This window comes from Papaver somniferum, chromosome 6, assembly GCF_003573695.1.
Source record: "Papaver somniferum cultivar HN1 chromosome 6, ASM357369v1, whole genome shotgun sequence".
NCBI lineage: Eukaryota > Viridiplantae > Streptophyta > Magnoliopsida > Ranunculales > Papaveraceae > Papaver > Papaver somniferum.
In genome coordinates this window covers 153657223-153674770 of record NC_039363.1, presented here as the reverse complement: position 1 = coordinate 153674770, position 17548 = coordinate 153657223, and positions in this window count along the sequence as shown.

The window sequence follows — 17548 nt, the reverse complement described above, 5'->3', positions numbered from 1 at the left end:
CTTGCGAAACGTTGGTGCACGAGGATCCAAAGGAGCTCTGCGACATGTTTGATGGTTGTGAAAGGTCAGCATCCCACATTGGCCACACTTCCTCTTCTTGCGCACCTTTTCACGAGAACCCATGTACCTAACACCTTTAGGCCTTCCACCTTGTTCTCGACCACCATTGGGAGGCAAAACATACCCCTTTTCATTAATTCCAGGTGGATTTTCAGAGTCCGGAATAGGATATATGGGTCGAGAGAACAACCTTCTATAGTAGTCATAAGTATAATAAGGGCTACTGTAGTTGTACGGTTCATCATTTCCAATCTGCAACATTGCTTTCATTGCATGAGTGCAAGGAAAGCTATGTTTTTGCCACCATTTGCAGCTGCAAGTTCTAGAATCCAAGTCGACAGTATGCGTTCCTGTTGGAGAAATGATCTCAGATACTTTCTCACTTGTTCTCCGAAAATTGTATGAACGACAATCGTTTATCCTCTTGTTAAACCTTGCTTGCATACGAGGAGTAAGACTTGTAGTCCACTTGTTAGACTCCACTAACCTATTGTAATTCTTCTCCATTACCTTAGCACGAATAACATCAACAAGCTCAAGTGATGGAAGCGTCTTATCATGCTTAATAACGTTGTTAAAACACTCAGCAATATTAGATGTGTTCTCACCCCACCTTTCTCCTAGAAATGCATGAGCAACCCAATTATCGAATGGAATCTTCATCATCCAAGCAATCACTGAATCCAACTTTAGATTACTCATACTCTTCGCAGCAACATAAAAATTTTCCTTTGTTAATGCAGTGTAACACTCTTCGAATAACTTGACTGCAGTTTGTCTACTCCTGCCCTTTGGAACAGGGATATTTCCTTTCATATGGTACAAACAGAAAGAATGGAAAGCATTTGGGAAAACTTCAGGCACATGCTTCAAAAGGCCGATTCCACGATCTGATATGATGGTCAGTGGACGATCTTCAAATAATACCCTTCAAATTGGTTAAGAACCATTGCCAACTCTCACAATTTTCACAAGGAACAATTCCAAATGCAACTGGACAGATCTCTACAAAAACCAAAAAACAAAAATAAGTGACAAAAAACAAAAATAAGTGACCAGTAACTAGTGTCAACAAACAAAGTTGATCAATTTCAGTTGAATCAACAGTGGAAGTTGATCCATTTTAGTTGGATCAACTTCCTTTATTGATCCAATAAATCTGTGTAAGCAATCATATTTTTGGATCAACTGTGACTGTTGATCCAATAAATTTGTGTAAAATATCACCAATGAGAGGTAGCTAAAGCATGAATTTCCATGCAACCAAAAAGAAAGTAGTCTAAACTAACCTAAGCTACATATAGTATTACGTCGCACCTCACTCGGGGGCTACACCACCTCGTGGAAGTTTAATTCAATGTAGAATGTGAGAAACCTAAATAAAAGCTACATTTATCAACAAAATGAATGCATAATAATGGATCAACAGTAAAAAGTTTAAACATTCATGGATACAAAATGAAAAAAAAGTAAAAGGTAAAAAGTCATACCTTGGTTACCAGTTTTGCCGCAAGCAACCATAAGACCACCTTTGAACTTCCCAGTGAGAAAGGTATAATCGATAAATAGCATCAGACGGCAGAAATTATTGAAACCAATTACGGAAGCTTCAAAAGCAACGAAAAAAATTTTGAACCGACGTGTCACACTATCATACTCAAAATTCACGATGCTTCCAGTACTGTTCAATTGCATTTTTATACCAAACAAAGTCTGAATAAGACTTGATGTCATCACCCCAAAAAATTCGCTTGGTGAATTGTAAACCGTGGTATGCCTGACTATACGTGAGGTCAACTCCATATTCCATTCGGAATAAATCTATAACTTCAGAAGCAGTCTTCTTCTTCTTCGATGCTCGTAAATCATCTGCCAATATATTCTTCATAAACGATTTTCTCATCCTAACTTTTGATGGGTCTGAACAAGCTAAACTACATGAATGCTCTCCAATATATCTCTTGCATTGAAATACACCTTTTGTATTGGCTAGGAGAGAGGCGTGAAATCTCCAACGACAATTTTCCTCCTTTTTGAACTTGCACTCCACAGTGTATCGTACAAAGTCACTCTTAACTAATTTGTATTTGCGACCACTATTTATTTCATATTTTGTAACAGAATCCTTAACTTCTTTAATACCACCTTCAAACAATTGACCTACTCCAGTTAAGATGTTGACCCAAGCATCATACTTCTTTGGGACCTTTTTGATCAAACACGCATCATCAGTGACGTCTTCCACTACAACTACCTCATCGCTTGAAATACAACTTGATGATGACGAAGAAGCAGGAGCAGGAGTAGAAGAAGATGATGAATAAATAGAATCAACACAAGTCCTTAACTGGATTTCAAACTTTACCAAGTCAATCCCTTGTGAGATGCAGTAGTGAATGAAAAACCTCAAATCCAAATCGTGATTGATGACATTTGAAATCCTATCTACAGTGTAACCAAAAAGAATGAGGTCTTCAGGAACATAAGGCCATCTTTGTTTCACCACACTTATCATATCCTTGACAGTAGTTGATCCTGAAACAGGAGACGGTCTGATTGTAAAATTTGACCTCTACAACAACCATCTTTGGCCTGCAATAAACCATAACAGATAGTGGTATCTAGAAAATATGGATCAATAATAACAGTTGATCCAATAAATATGGATCAACAATCACAGTTGATCCAATAAATAAGAATCAACAATCACCGTTTTGGATCAACAATCACATTTGATCCAATAAATATGTGTAAACAATCACAGTTTTGGATCAATAATCACAGTTGATCCAATAAATCTGTGTAAGCAATGATAGTTTTTTGATTCAACAATCACAGTAGTTCCAATAAATCTGTGTAAAATATCACATTTGACCCAATAAGAGGTAGTTAAAGCATGAATTTCAATGCAAACCAAAAAAGAAAGCAGTCTAAACTACCCTAAGCTACATATAATATTACGTCGCACCTCACTCGGGGGATACGCCCCCTCGTGAAAGTTAAATTAAATGTGGAATGTGAGAACCTAAAATAAAATCTACATTATCAACAAAATGAATGCATAATTATTAACTACATCTACCGAAGAAATAAAAACACAAAATACAAACATTTTGTGTTCAGAAATTTGGGTCAACAATAACAGTTGACACAAATAAACTAAAAATCATCTCAGTTTTTGTATCAACAATCAAGGTTGATCCAAAATAATATCAACATCTCATCAAAAACATAATCAGTAGTGTCTAAATTTCATCACAAACAAGATTCTTCAACATTTCAGCATAAACATAAAACCAAAGTTGATGAGCAGATCTAAAAAAATATATATATATATAACAAATCAAAAAATTAAAACGTACCTGTTTAAGAGATGAATAAGGATATCGAGATCAAACTACATCAATATAAACCAATCAATCTAACAGAATAATCACAAAATCAATCTTCCCACATAAATCACGATCTTTGCAACATCAACAAAATAATGAAATCAATAATAAGGACATATATATATATATATGAAACGAACATGCAATCATCAAAAAAAACTTTATTAATCTTCAAATAAACATCAACATTACCAATTTGTTTGAGGAAAACAGATCTAGTGGTTTCTGTTGATTAATAATAATTGAAAAACAGACTGAAAAATCTCTGATTCTGTTGATTAATATGAAGAACATGAAGGAGGAGAAGAATAATTCCAATATCTGTTTGCATCTCTTGTCGATTCACAGAAAAAAATTCAAATTTTTTTCACGAACTCAGCTCTCGTCTGCAACTGAAACTCTCTCTCTCTCTCTTTTAGTTTTTATTCCCGTTTATAACTGAAATTTGGTTTTGTAATTGAATATATAGTGGGGGTATATTTGGAAGTCCATAATTTGGTATTGGGCCCATGATGGGCTTGTACAAGGAAAGTGACATATTTATTATGTGATAAGAATATTTGTATAGACCATCATAAGTAGGAACAAATATTCAATTACCACTGTTATAATGCTTTACTCTGTCTTTATTATTACTTTTCTTTTTCCTTTTACCACTAAATGACTTAATTGCAACGTCTAATTAATTTTGTGTCCTCCGTGATTGCTCTATGTACATGATGCTCACATCGGCGTTATCACTATGTTGTCACTATTTATTTTCCCTGTCATATTTATTTGTCTGCCAACCTTAATTATTTAACTTATTTAATATTATTAAAAACTATGCGTAAAATCTGTCTTGCTACTGGATTGTATTTGTCCATACATGGATATTTCGTCGTATTTATTATTTCTACCTCATAAGGTTGTATGTGTATGTGCTGGTTCCCGTTCATATGTTTACCCATAGAGAGTATATGGTTCTATTTATTTTTATATCTTTTTTTGGTAAATCCAAATTATATTAATAAATAGCAATATGTACAAAGAGATTATAAGAAAAAGAGGTCAAGAGACCTCAAAAAACTCATAAGCTACTCGAATCTATAATAAGATACATCTGGATATTCAATACTTGAAAGGAAAATAGGTCTATTAGCATAGCTTAAACCTTCTCCATTTCGAAGTAAACAACCTCTTTTAGCCATTATATCTGCAACAAAATTCGCCTCCCTATAAGTATGCTCAAAAGTGATCGAATCATATAAACTTTGAACCTGAACCCAAGGTTGCATAATTAACCAAGGGATGGAATCCTTGGAATAAGCCTCAACAACGCTACTTGAATCTGATCTAACCAAAATATGCCGCATCCCTCATTGAGCTTCCCACTCCAAGCCCACAATGATGCCGAAAATTTCCGCCATATAGTTGTTCGTTATGCCAAGTCCAATGCTCATAGCTCCAACCACGTTACGATCAGCATCTCTTGCAACAGAACCCGCACCTGATCGCCCTGGATTTTCCTTAACAACACCATCACAACAAAGAAGCAAAACGTTCCTTGCAGGAGGCTTTCAGTGACACTCAATTGGCTGAATATTCTTCACCCTTCTGTGGAGCACTCTAAAGAAATTAAGGATGCACAAATCAGACACAGAGTTGTGCATATAGCTTTTAATCCAAACTGAATGTTCATGCACAAGATGAAAAATCCTCTTCTTGAAAAACTCCAAGTTTGCTGTCTTCTCATAAATAATTTTGTTACGAGTAAGCCACAATTCAGCACACACTATAAAGTTTATAACCAACCAAAGATCTTTGATAATTCGACTCCTCCCTTTTAGCAGCCTTGTAAGAAGTAATCAGATTAAGTTGAGGAATAAGATTAAAAATATGTGAAATCCAGTCCCAAACTTGCACAGCCAAAGCACAAGACCATAAAATATGGTCTAAAGATTCTTCCTCCATCTTGCACAAATAAAATTTGTTCACCCGGCTAATTTTGAAACGACTTTGAACCTTGTAAAGAGTTGCACAAACTTCACGCTCAATCTTCCAGTTTTGAGCCGCAAGGTTAGGGTGAAAAACCTTACGCCATAATAGAGAGTAAACATCTGCCAACGCATATTTCTTGCGAATCAAGCTTTTGGCAGAACTAACCGAAAAATTACCTTTCAAATCTGGCATCCAAACTCTGAAATATGCTCCTCCCAATGGTCTTGGTAAATCATCCAAGTTAATACCAGCATTAATTAAATTTTGCATATGAGAATCAGTGATAACCTATTCATTGTTAACAAGTAAATCACTGACCTTTATAGTGCTGTCCAAACCAACTTCACCAAGAGTTTCGGCAATAGAAGTATATCCATACCAAATATCAAAATAAAGAGAAGTAGCGCGACCATCACCAAGTAAAACTTTAGTGTTATTATCTACCTCCTTATAGACTTGCTTAATACCTGGAAGAATAGAAGACTTGACACCATACTCCTTAATTCTATCCTTCTTATTAGTGTACTTAGCATAAAGAAAACGAGCCCATTTCTTCTTATAAGAACGAATGTTCCACCACAGCTTCATAAGAAGAGCCTTATTGGTAACAGATAATTTTGTAATGCCTAATCCACCTTCCTTCTTCAGGAAGCAAAATTTATCATAAGCAACTACAAATTTACGGCTCACATCAGCGTCCCCTGACCAAAGAAAATTACGAATAACTCTCTCACATTGATCAATAAACTTACGAGGCCATTTATAAACAACCATGTTGTGAATGGGGTAACTAGCAATCACCGAGTTAATAAGAACCACTCGATCTTGAAAAGAAAGTAATTTTCCCTTCCAAACCGAAAGTTGATTCTTAATTTTGTCGATCACATTAGAAATGTGACGATACTTCACAGCCCCTGGCATGATTTGAATACCCAAGTAACGATCCGGAAAAGTTGAGACTTCCATACCCAATAAATTCGTGATAGTTCTACACCGACTCAAAGAATTACCACCATAATAAACTTTGCTTTTTTGACGACAAACTGTCTGCCTAGAAGCCGCTTGATATTTACCAAGTAAATTCAATAAACTATGCAAGCTCTTCATGTTTCCCTTGCAAAAAATCATGATGTCATCAGCAAAGAAAAGATGAGTAGGCGAGATACCTTTTTTCGATAACATATGATTCATACTCTTGTTGAGGAAAAGCTTGGTTAGGTTTCTACTAAGAACATCTTTAATCAGCACAAAAATAAGAGGAGACAGAGGATCGCCTTGAGGCAAACCTCTATTGATGCTAAAAATGCCTTCAGGACTGCCATTGAGAAGAACTGAAATACGGGCTGAGCTGAGAATGGCCAAAATCCAAGAGCACCAATTTTTAGAAAAACCATACCTTCGAAACACCTCCAAAACAAAAGACCAGCTGACCGTGTCAAAAGCTTGAGAAATATCAAGCTTAAGCCCCACATTACCATCCTTCCGTTTGTTTTTCAGCTCATTCACCATTTCAGAGGCCACCCTAATATTCTCATGAATGTTTCTACCCTTCATGAAGGAAACTTGTTCTTCCAAAACAAGGCTATCAAGAACACCACCAAGTCTTGTGGCAAGAATCTTAGTAAAAATCTTAAAGAAAAAATTACTAAGACCAATGGGACGAAAATTACGAAGCGTGTTAGCACCTCTTACCTTAGACAGAAGGATCAAAAGACTCGAATTAGACCCCTGAGGAATAATATTATGTTGCCAGCAATAAGTAATTGTATTGAAAAGGTCTAGGTGAATCACATCCCAACAATGCCTGTAAAAACGACATGGGTCTGGCGCACTATCAACACCCAAGTCAAAAACAACGACTTTAATTTCCTCCAAAGAAGGAATCGCATCCATCACCACGCCATCCTCCACAGAAATGCTCTCATGTCCATAATGAAAAAGACTATCATCAATAGGTTTCTCAACCCCATTGAATTTAGATTCAAAAAATTGAACCGTATAGTCCCTAATTTTCTCATAATCCGTAATATTATTACCATTCTCATCAACCAGTTGAGAAATCACATTACTACTCCTACGAGTTTGAATGTTTGCATGGAAAAAAGTAGTATTACTCGCACCCTCAACCAACCACTTGTTCCTTGATTTATCTTTTAGCATAATAGTATGTTGCATACGGACATTATCAAGACAAATTGTCGCCTCCTTCACGGAATTCAGCTTAGCTTCATCTGTTGGGTCCTCATCTGAACACGAAGAGCAACTTCCATTCTCAGTTTTGCTTGCCTCAAACGAGCATTAACATTACGAAAACCCCTCAAATTCCAGTCCTTAATAGCAGCCTTAAGTCTTTTCAGTTTGTAAGGGAAAATATAAGCAGGAAATCCAATCACCGGTTCATTCCAATTATCCATCACCATGCGCATGAAATCAGGATGTGTAAACCACATCTTTTGGATTCGAAAAGGAGCACGCTTAGGCCTTGAGTGAGAAAACAGAAAACCAACAAGAGTGGAATGGTCGGAAACTTCTCTTGGAAGAGCTTTACACCTCTAGTTCTCAAATTTTGCTATTCAAGCTTCATTAATTGTAGCACGATCCAGTTTACAAAGAATTCTACACACACCCGATTGACCATTAGCCCAAGTATACTTAGAACCCAAAGAATCAGCCTCAAACAGGTAGTTGTCATCCATCCAATCACTAAACTCGTTAATGACTGAAGTTCTTGGCTCACGGCCACCTTTTTTTTCATCATTGCACAAAACACAATTAAAATCTCCCATAATTAACTAAGGAGCATTTTATCAAATGAAGAAAGTTGCTGCCATAACCTTGTTCTAGTAACTTGAAAGCAGCTTGCATGAACAAAAGAAATATACACACCTTCTAACTGAATTGTAATAGCTTGTCTACTAGAGTTTACAACCACCGGAGTAGCCATATCATTGGACCAAAAAATCCAAATATTACCTTTAGAAGACCCTTCAGAATTATGAATAACATCTTTTTTGTAACCATCTACGTGAAGATTTTGCATAAAACGAAAAGTACAATGTACCTAAGGATCGGCTAGACAAAAAAATTTAGGCTTAAATTCTTTAATAAACTCCTTCAACTTGCATTGGGCATTGAACCGTGCAATACCATTGATATTCCAATACATGACATGCATTAAAAACCAATTTTGGAAGATTTATTAAGTAACTTCAAATGTTCACCAGGCTTTAAACGTGGTGAAACTCCCTTTGAAACTCGGTTTCCCAAAACAGAATCATCAGTTTCCTTATCCTGGCGGGACTGAGAAGTATTTGATGCTTGATTCCCAACCTTCTTAGTACCATGCTTGTACTGCTTTTGTAAAGACAACATCCTGTCCGCAGCCGTATCAGTTAAGGCCCCAGATTCTTCAACACCAGTAGTTACGCCATTAGTATTAAATTGTAGAACATCAAATTTATTTTTGGATAACAATTGGTCAGTTATTAACGCATCACAAAGAGGAGTCGGAGTTGACGCTAGCGACCTATCAGGATTAGGAATCCTAGTTCCAACCAATCCTGACTTAGTTAGAAGTGTTCTAGTTTCACCCACCAGACCACTTTGAACTAAAAATGTGTTTGAATCAACAATATTTTTAGGTCTCGCCAATTCAACAGATGCAGCTTCAAAAGCAGCTTTGGTCTTGTCAAACTCCAACTGCTTAGTATTCAACAACTCAGCAGTAAACTCCAAATTCACAACTTCAGTATCCTCCACCGTGTTTGAAACAACTTCAGGCACCACTGGAATATGTGGCGCATTCTTACCTTTCCTGCATTGAGAAACCTGCCATTCCTGGCCAGCGTTTGCATTACCACCAGAAGTTTTCTCACCAGATTGCAGCTGCTGGTTATTTTCACCAGTACGTAACTGTGGGTTATTACTTCTGTTTGAACGAGCAGTAACATGTTGTTGGTTAGCAGAATTACTCTTCTTTCTGCATTTCCCATCACTGTGACCAATGATCTTACAGTTCGTGCAGAATTTAGGTCTCTTATGAATATCCAATTTCTGCCAAAAATCCAATCCTCCCACTGTTACATGAATAGCTTCAGTATTAAGCTCCGCAAAATTAATATCAATCAGAACTGATGCGTAGTAACCATATTCATGATATAGCGTACGCTTATCCACCACAATAGGAGTTCCTAGTGTTTAGCCATAGCCGGCAACGTTTTTTCCAGCCAAAACTCCATTGGTAGTCCAGGAAACTTCACCCACATGGTAGCATGAGAATTTTTTTGTTTTTGCGGATCAAAACTAGGGTACCATTCCAAAAGGTTGAGCTTCTGATGGTCAACAATCCAAGCCTCAACATCAAGGATTTTATTTTTATCTTCTTGAGATTTCAACTTGATAATAAAAAAGCCTCTAACCATAGGGATGAACTGAACTCGATTATCAACGAGCTGCCATTGTTCCTCCAAGTTTTTCTTCACGTTAGAAAAGTTTATATCCTTAAAATCTAGTCTCCCAATGAGACTGAATCTCCAAACCTCTTTTCCCTCTTCATAGTATTCTTACGGAATCACCACATCAAGCTTCCCATCTTTAATAGTAGGGTTAGGTAATGTACTCAAATCCACAGATGTTGATGGAAGAGTTTTCTTTCCTAGAAGTTTTTCAGCATAAATAAGCTGCTTAGGCTGTGAAGGATCTGGTTGATCCCCCATCTCAAATCACCAAAGAGATGATCCAAGATGTGAGCGCGATTTTTTTTTTTAAAATGCGAAACCCTAAAATCGCCAGAGCAAAGTTAGGAGAGAGAAAAAAACATTTGTTTTTATACCAGTCGCATGTTTTGACATAAAACGTTGGTCTGCCATATTTGTATCGGACGTCTCCGTTTCCTAAGTCCATGATGCTCATTTTTTCTTCTATGTTGAGTATGAATATGTGTTTTGTCCGTTTTTGTCAAGAAAAAAAAGAGAGGGAGAATTTCTTTTGTTGTTCATCTTCAATAGTCATTACCACCCACTATTCATACTTTAATTAACAAATAAAAAGTCATGTATGTTACTGTACTATAATTTTTGTGTGGTACAAGTTATATCTATGATTACATTTTATAACTAATGTATTTTTGGTTTTATGCTGTGATTGATTTTATGCATCTACTGCGTCCGTGGTAATCCTCCCGGCTAGGGGAGAAGGAAAGCATGTTCGTAATCCTTTGGAGAAGGAGTTTCTGTTTCCAAGATGTGTGTTTCTCTCCCGGTCCACCGACCCGATCCAGACCAATCCAGTCTCCATCCGGCTCAGTTCAGTTCGGTTCGGTCCGGACTAGTACCCTCGGTTCAACTCAGGCATGTTCCAGCCGAGCCGGGTCCAACCTGTTCCCCTGTTCCTGCTGTTCATGTTCCTGTTGGTGCCTGGTTTTGGGACGTGCGTGGCTAAAGCTGTTCTGGTTCTGTCTATGTACGGCGAGAACCAAAGCTTGAGGTATGCAACGAATGGAACATCTATTGGGCTTATTTATTTGTTTTTGGAACATTCTTTTGTCTTAGATAAGTCCATATTATAAAGGGTCGGTTTCAATCTTGAATATGATATTGGTTATAGTTGAATGATCTTTTTTTTTTGTTCAATTGGTTGTACCAACTCGATCCATCAATGTAGTTATTTGGGGTTTAAAAGTACTTGGATTGTTATTGCGTACTTGATATTATCTCCCCAAATTTGAATGTTTCGTGGAATGTAATCCACGTGCTCGACTATTAAAGAGTTAGTAGTTTCAAAAGAGTTGCAAATAAAATCACATGTATCCCAATTTTTGTGGAAGAACTCACAAAAGATAATATGAGTCAGAAAATTTCCATTTCTCTACTTCATCCATGATACTAACGAACCAGCATTTGTTGAAGCATGTGAAAAGGGACATATGTATCATGAGACAAAGATGTAATTTTGTCTTCGGTAGTAATAACACCAATACACAAGTATCAACCGAGTATGGGATCAGCTAAAATGTAATTGTAGCTCCCATCATAAATGAAAGAGTTGGAAATGCACCTGGTCATAGGTGTTGGTATATACAATGTAATGTGTGTATCATAGTAGCAACCAATTTTCACATCAACTTTAATGGCAACAAGAACTTTGCCGGGCGAATTGACTATCTTATTAAGTTGAGCTAGATCCAATGTTTGTAGTTATGGAATGAAAACACGAGACATAAATTCTCTAAAGCACTTGAGATATATTGGGTGACACGTAATATATATTCACTCTAAAGTACTTGAGATGAATCCCACTTTTATTACGTAATAAGTCCACACCAATTATTAAAACTCTCAAGACCCTAGTGTCCAAATCATAGTTGTTTTTCTTCCACTAGCTTAAGGAATTTAAACTAGTTGTTAAACTATGTCCTTATAATGTAACTAAGAGGATTGGATCATCGAGCGAAGCACTACTCAAAATTTGTTTTCAAGATAGAACAAAGACGTCACAAAATCTCTACATGTACGAAGAGATAATTACACCTTGTTAAACTCCACAAAAACCCATGCAAGTGGATATCATGTGGAACTCACAGTGATGAGAAAATAATTGAATGCATCTTTTATAGTCCCTAATGTATTAGAGAAACTAGTGAGTCAATCTAGTGAAATGTAAGTCACTATAGTATTTGGATTACTGAATCCATATTGACTCCGACGGTGAAATGTTGGGAATGGACTCATACAGGCTTTGGACATAACCATAAATCCACTTTGGTTGTGACATGATGATCGTTTTGAAGATACTCATAGAAAAATCAATTTATTTGAGTGAACAAAAACGGGAGAAAGATTGACAGAATGCGAAATGACGACATATCTCTCAATAAGTGTTTTCTAAAGTACTAGATGCACAACCCCCCCCCCCCTCACTTTTTTCACAAAGTCTACAGTAAAACAGGATCAAGACCATCAGTAGACAATCCATATTACAAAGAAAACAAGGTGAAATTTAGAAAAATATTCATGCAGAATGCGGACCATTAAAGTGACTTATGACTCTGGTGAATTTTTTGACATTTTGGACTAGTTCTAGTTCCCAAGAAATTTTGTGTTTGGAAAACTACTAGTACATATTATACATGTAAGGGCTCACCACCCCTTGTAAATGCTAGCTCGTGCATATCAAAAATACTTGATGGTTATTGCGTATTTAATAGGATCAATGCAAAGCACCCTATACCTTATGGTCTCGCAAAGGCTATCATCAAAAGGTTACAGATGGTGCCTAAGGCATGGTTATGTGTACAAACCTACCTTTAACTTCTTGGGGAATATGCAATATTACACGCATCTTCACTTATTCGTTTTAGACCCACAATTGGTCAACCATTCTTTGCGTACCAGTTGGTAACTGGATATAAGCCTGACATTTTGTGTTATTACGTATTTTTGGTTACACTATATATGTGCCATTACAAATCCACATCGTACTATGATGGGTCATCAAAATGATTAAATGCCTATGTTGGACAAGAATTTACGACGACTATCCGCATTTTAAAACCTTTGGCAGGAGATTTCTTACCACTAGATTTGTGGGTTGTCATTTTAATGAGACAGTCTTCCCGTCGTTAGGGGGAGATAAGAAAAAGTAGTTTCTAAGGGAACGACAGGAATTTTCGTGGTGTGTTCCCACCGTGTCTCACACAATTCTCGTACTTCACAAATGTAAATGTGAAGTGACAAAGAATAATCGATTTCAGAAAGTGCACTGATATCGGCAACGTGGCCAGATCACACATACCAGCTGCAAATAATCCTGCAAATTTAGAAATCCTCAGTATGGGGTACATCATAGACTAAGGTGTTGCAACTATACTTGGTGGAAGTGTAGTTAAGGCCATGGATCCACAAAGGAAGATGGAGAGACCACCATGTTCGATCAATACTCACTTAGAAAGGAAGTAGATGAGTAAGGCACAACCTAATTTGTATCATTAATGAAATCATCTCATTCTATTGACTCTGAATCACAGAGCGCGTTTGCAGTTAGATAGAAGTAATCAGGCGGATGTGGTATACCCGTATAAGTGGCAATTGATTTGGAGGGGAAAGACAAGTAAGGTATTTTTCCTTGCGTATTCAAAAGCAAGTTCCTGATTTGGAATTATAGCTAACTATGTTGATGTTACAGACATGATGGATCATACAAGCTACTCTAAATCCAAATTTGGGATGAGAAATCTGGGGAAAGATCGACCAAAACTGAGCTTGTGGTATATTATTCCACCAGTTTGCATATGTCTAAAGTTGTCAGGCAATTTAACAAATACATGCATCCTGCTAGCACTCTCATGGTTGGTCGAGGTTCAGATGTAAGTAAATGACCAATTCGTCTAAAGGTAGATGACGAAGATGTGTCGGGAGATGAATTTCCCTTATATAAGTACAATAGACGCATATTGTACTTAGCAGAATGTACTCGACCAAATGTTACATCCTCAGTGAACTTGTTAGCTAGATATAGCTCAGCGCCAGCGCAAGTCATTGGAATGGTATAATGAACGTAATCATATACTTAAAAGTAACCATTGACATGAGTTTGTTTTATCCCTGTAAAAACATAAAAAGGAATGCTAATGAAAGTGCAATCCAAAATTTGTTGATTATGAAGTAACAATAATCTCTTCTCCAACGAAAGTAATCAGGAGGAGATATGGTAGACTATTTTCTAGGTCATTACAAATATTCAGTTTCGAAAAGTACATGACTAAAGAAATTTTCTGGAACAACTCTGAAAGTAATTAGGGGGAGATGCCGATATCAGGGGGAGGATCCAAGGATATGATGTCTACATATTTTACTTCGAAATTGAAGTTGTGTTGTACTCTTTTTCCCTTCTATCGATAATAGTTTTTCCCAAACGGTTTTTTTGCTCGACAAGGTTTTTAGCGAGACAACACTAAAAAGATCAAGTATGTTGAATGTTGAAGGCACAAAGATCGCCGTTGATATTACTGAAATTATCTAAATCAAATGAAACGTGATAGTCTGTTAAGCAATGTAACTTCCAGAATCAATAACATGGTCTTATAAACATTCAAGTCACCAAAGTAAAGTGTGATAAACTCCTTTTGACTGTATTAGAATAATGAAAATTGTTTGACATCAGGGGGAGCATCTAATGGTTTGTTGAACTATTTTCCTTCACCGAGGTTGCTTTTTCCCACAGGTTTTTGTTACTCGGCAAGGTTTTTAATGAGACAACAACAAACACCAGGAATGTAATTTCCCATCTAAGACTATTGTCTTTCCACGAGGATTTTCTTCCTTAAGAGTTGTGAAGCAACTAGTCAATTTCAACGGACCATAGTGATAATCTGAAACGGATCACCTTTACTTGCATCTGTCACGTTGTACTCTTTTCCCTTCATCAAGGTTTTATCCCACTAAGTTTTCTTTGTCAAGGTTTTAATGAGGCAACATATTTGAGTCCAACTATGTTATAAGTTTGCTTAATATTGTACTCTTTCTTTAGTTCAGGTTTTGTCCCATTGGGTTTTCCCTGACGAAGTTTTAACGAGGAAATTCACTTAGACTCATCCGTATTTTAAGATCGTATTGCATGTGATGAACTACATGTAGAGTACGAGACAACATGTGAAGTATTACTGATGTAATTTTGAAGTGGTAAGTAAAGTGTTCGTTTCTCGGACTTGTTGAGACTGATTTCAGATTTAAAAATAGAAAACAATAAAAATAAAGAAAATATATACACAAGGTTTGTCGCAATGTCGAGAGATTACTGAGACTCAGGATTCCACCAAACCTCATATCATGTGGTTCAAAAATAAATTCTTAGACAATTATAGCTCTTGTTTATTGACTCTAATTCTTTACCAGGGTAGATTTTAAAAAGATTAACTGTAAATCACTAGCATGATGCATCAAAAGCACTTAGACCAAGCATACATCATCATACGACTTCACAACTAATTAAGAAAAATCATAAAACGATTAAATTAATGCAAAAAGTCTTAAAAAGAATTAAACATAATTACCACACGCATGAAATATGGCTTTCTCCGTCATCCCAGTGTTGGGGTTTATCTCCTCATATTAATCACTTGCTCAAAATACATGTTTATTGCTCAAAAGTTGATTAAAAGAGTGAAAGGTGTAAAGAAGCTGATTTGCAACAGCGTAAAAGTGTTACAGATCTCTGGTACAAAGAGGAACAATGATTAACTGTTGTATATAAACGTTACTGCTCTGACTGTTCTGCGACTGTTTCTCATGCGTCAATGTTCTTCGTGTTCTTGAGTTGTGCAGCAACAGCAACAGAGTTTGATAAAACTATGATTTCTTCTTCTCTGGCCCTCCTCAGGTCCCCAAACTCCAGACTACTCTGTTATGACTCCTTCTCAACCTATATATAGGAAACAGGTCCAAAAATACTCGATAAAATCTCCCCTACCTTTCACCAAAATTTACGGAGTTATCTTTTTTTTTATTTTCTGCCAAGTAACGATTCTTTTTTTCTCCCAATCCTGTTCACGCGTTTTTTGTAGAGTCCGAGATGGTCAAAACTCTTTCCAAAGATAGGATTTGATCAATAGGGAATATATCTTCGCTCACTCCTCAAGTTACTGCCGGAAATAGATCGCCTCCTCTGTTGTAGCCAACTCGGTTTTCTTCACTTACACGGCTGCTGAGTTGTCCAAAATCCTTCCAGATATGAAATAAAATCTAACATAGGAAATATCTCGCCTAAATCCTCATGGAACTTCTAAATTTGACAACAAAAATCTCAGAGAACACTTCTCTGCCCTGTTTACCGAGTACACGATGAAATCTGCCTTTTTAAACGTAACCAACTTCCTTACCAACTCTGATTTGTTGTAACAGGCTTATACGAATCCTAACCCATGATAATCTCCGAGAAATACTTGTGAAAATTAGTTGCAGAGAATTACGCACAAAACTCAACTTTCTTCCCGCCAAAAAATCAGTTTAAACGTGTGGAAGAAGCTATGCCCCCTATCCCAGCAGTGGGGTGCAGATAGCCATAGGGTGCCCCTTAGTAGCTGGGTGCCCCTTATCCAAAATCGAGGGTCCGTATAGAAGGTTCCTCCGGGTGCTTTTATCAACTTTTCGAGCCAAATTTCTCCGCACAAGTGTATTTCTCCAAAAACACCTACAAAGACATAAAATAACCAAATAAGCACAAAATCGAGCACTAACAATATATACAATTGGGATCAAAATAGACACATAAATGCGTCTATCAAATACCATCAAACTTATTATTTGCCAGTCCTCGAGCAAATCAAATCTAGAAAATAAAATCCTAACTCACTGTCGCAGGCATCGTCGATTGCATTTAGCATATGCAATAAGCCTTTAAACCCCTAGGTGTCTCTAGTGGCGGAGTGTTGTCTCCGAAGGGCTTACCAGAGGTATACCCACAAAAACTTTATACTCCAGACCCTAGCTATCTGCACAGAACCTTAGAAGGCACTAAAGAATCTCCTTGGTTGGCATACTTATTGACTACAGGAGGAAGTACCCTGATGCGAAATTCCAATTGTTATACACGAGTTTGCACTCAAGCATACTAAAATTCATATGTAAGTGACAGAGCTCTACTCAGATAGTCGCACTATGGACATCAATATCCGGAGTCAAAACTAATCACATGGATAGATCAAGAAGATGGATATAGAAAAACATAGATGGTTTTGATGTTTACTAGGTGAACGGTGTTTCTCATATCTGTCTGAAGGCCTCCGCTAAAATGAACCTATCCTAATGGACTGAGATACTAGTCTGACTAATATCAACAAACTGGCATATACAAGGGAACCAGTGATTGATAATTCTAACTCTAGGACAACACACTGGCATATACAAGGGTACCAGTGGTCGACTTTATTGAATTTATTCCGGTTGGTCTGATGGTCTGGTCTCAGTTTCTTTTTTTTTATTTTTTGTATCTCAATCACTCTAATTCACCCTAGCATTGGTAACAACTTGAATCGTGAGCCCCACCTAATCACTTAGAGAAACATAGTTTAAAAATAAAAACATAAGTGAAAAGGACTCAACGAGATATGGTGAAACTATCAT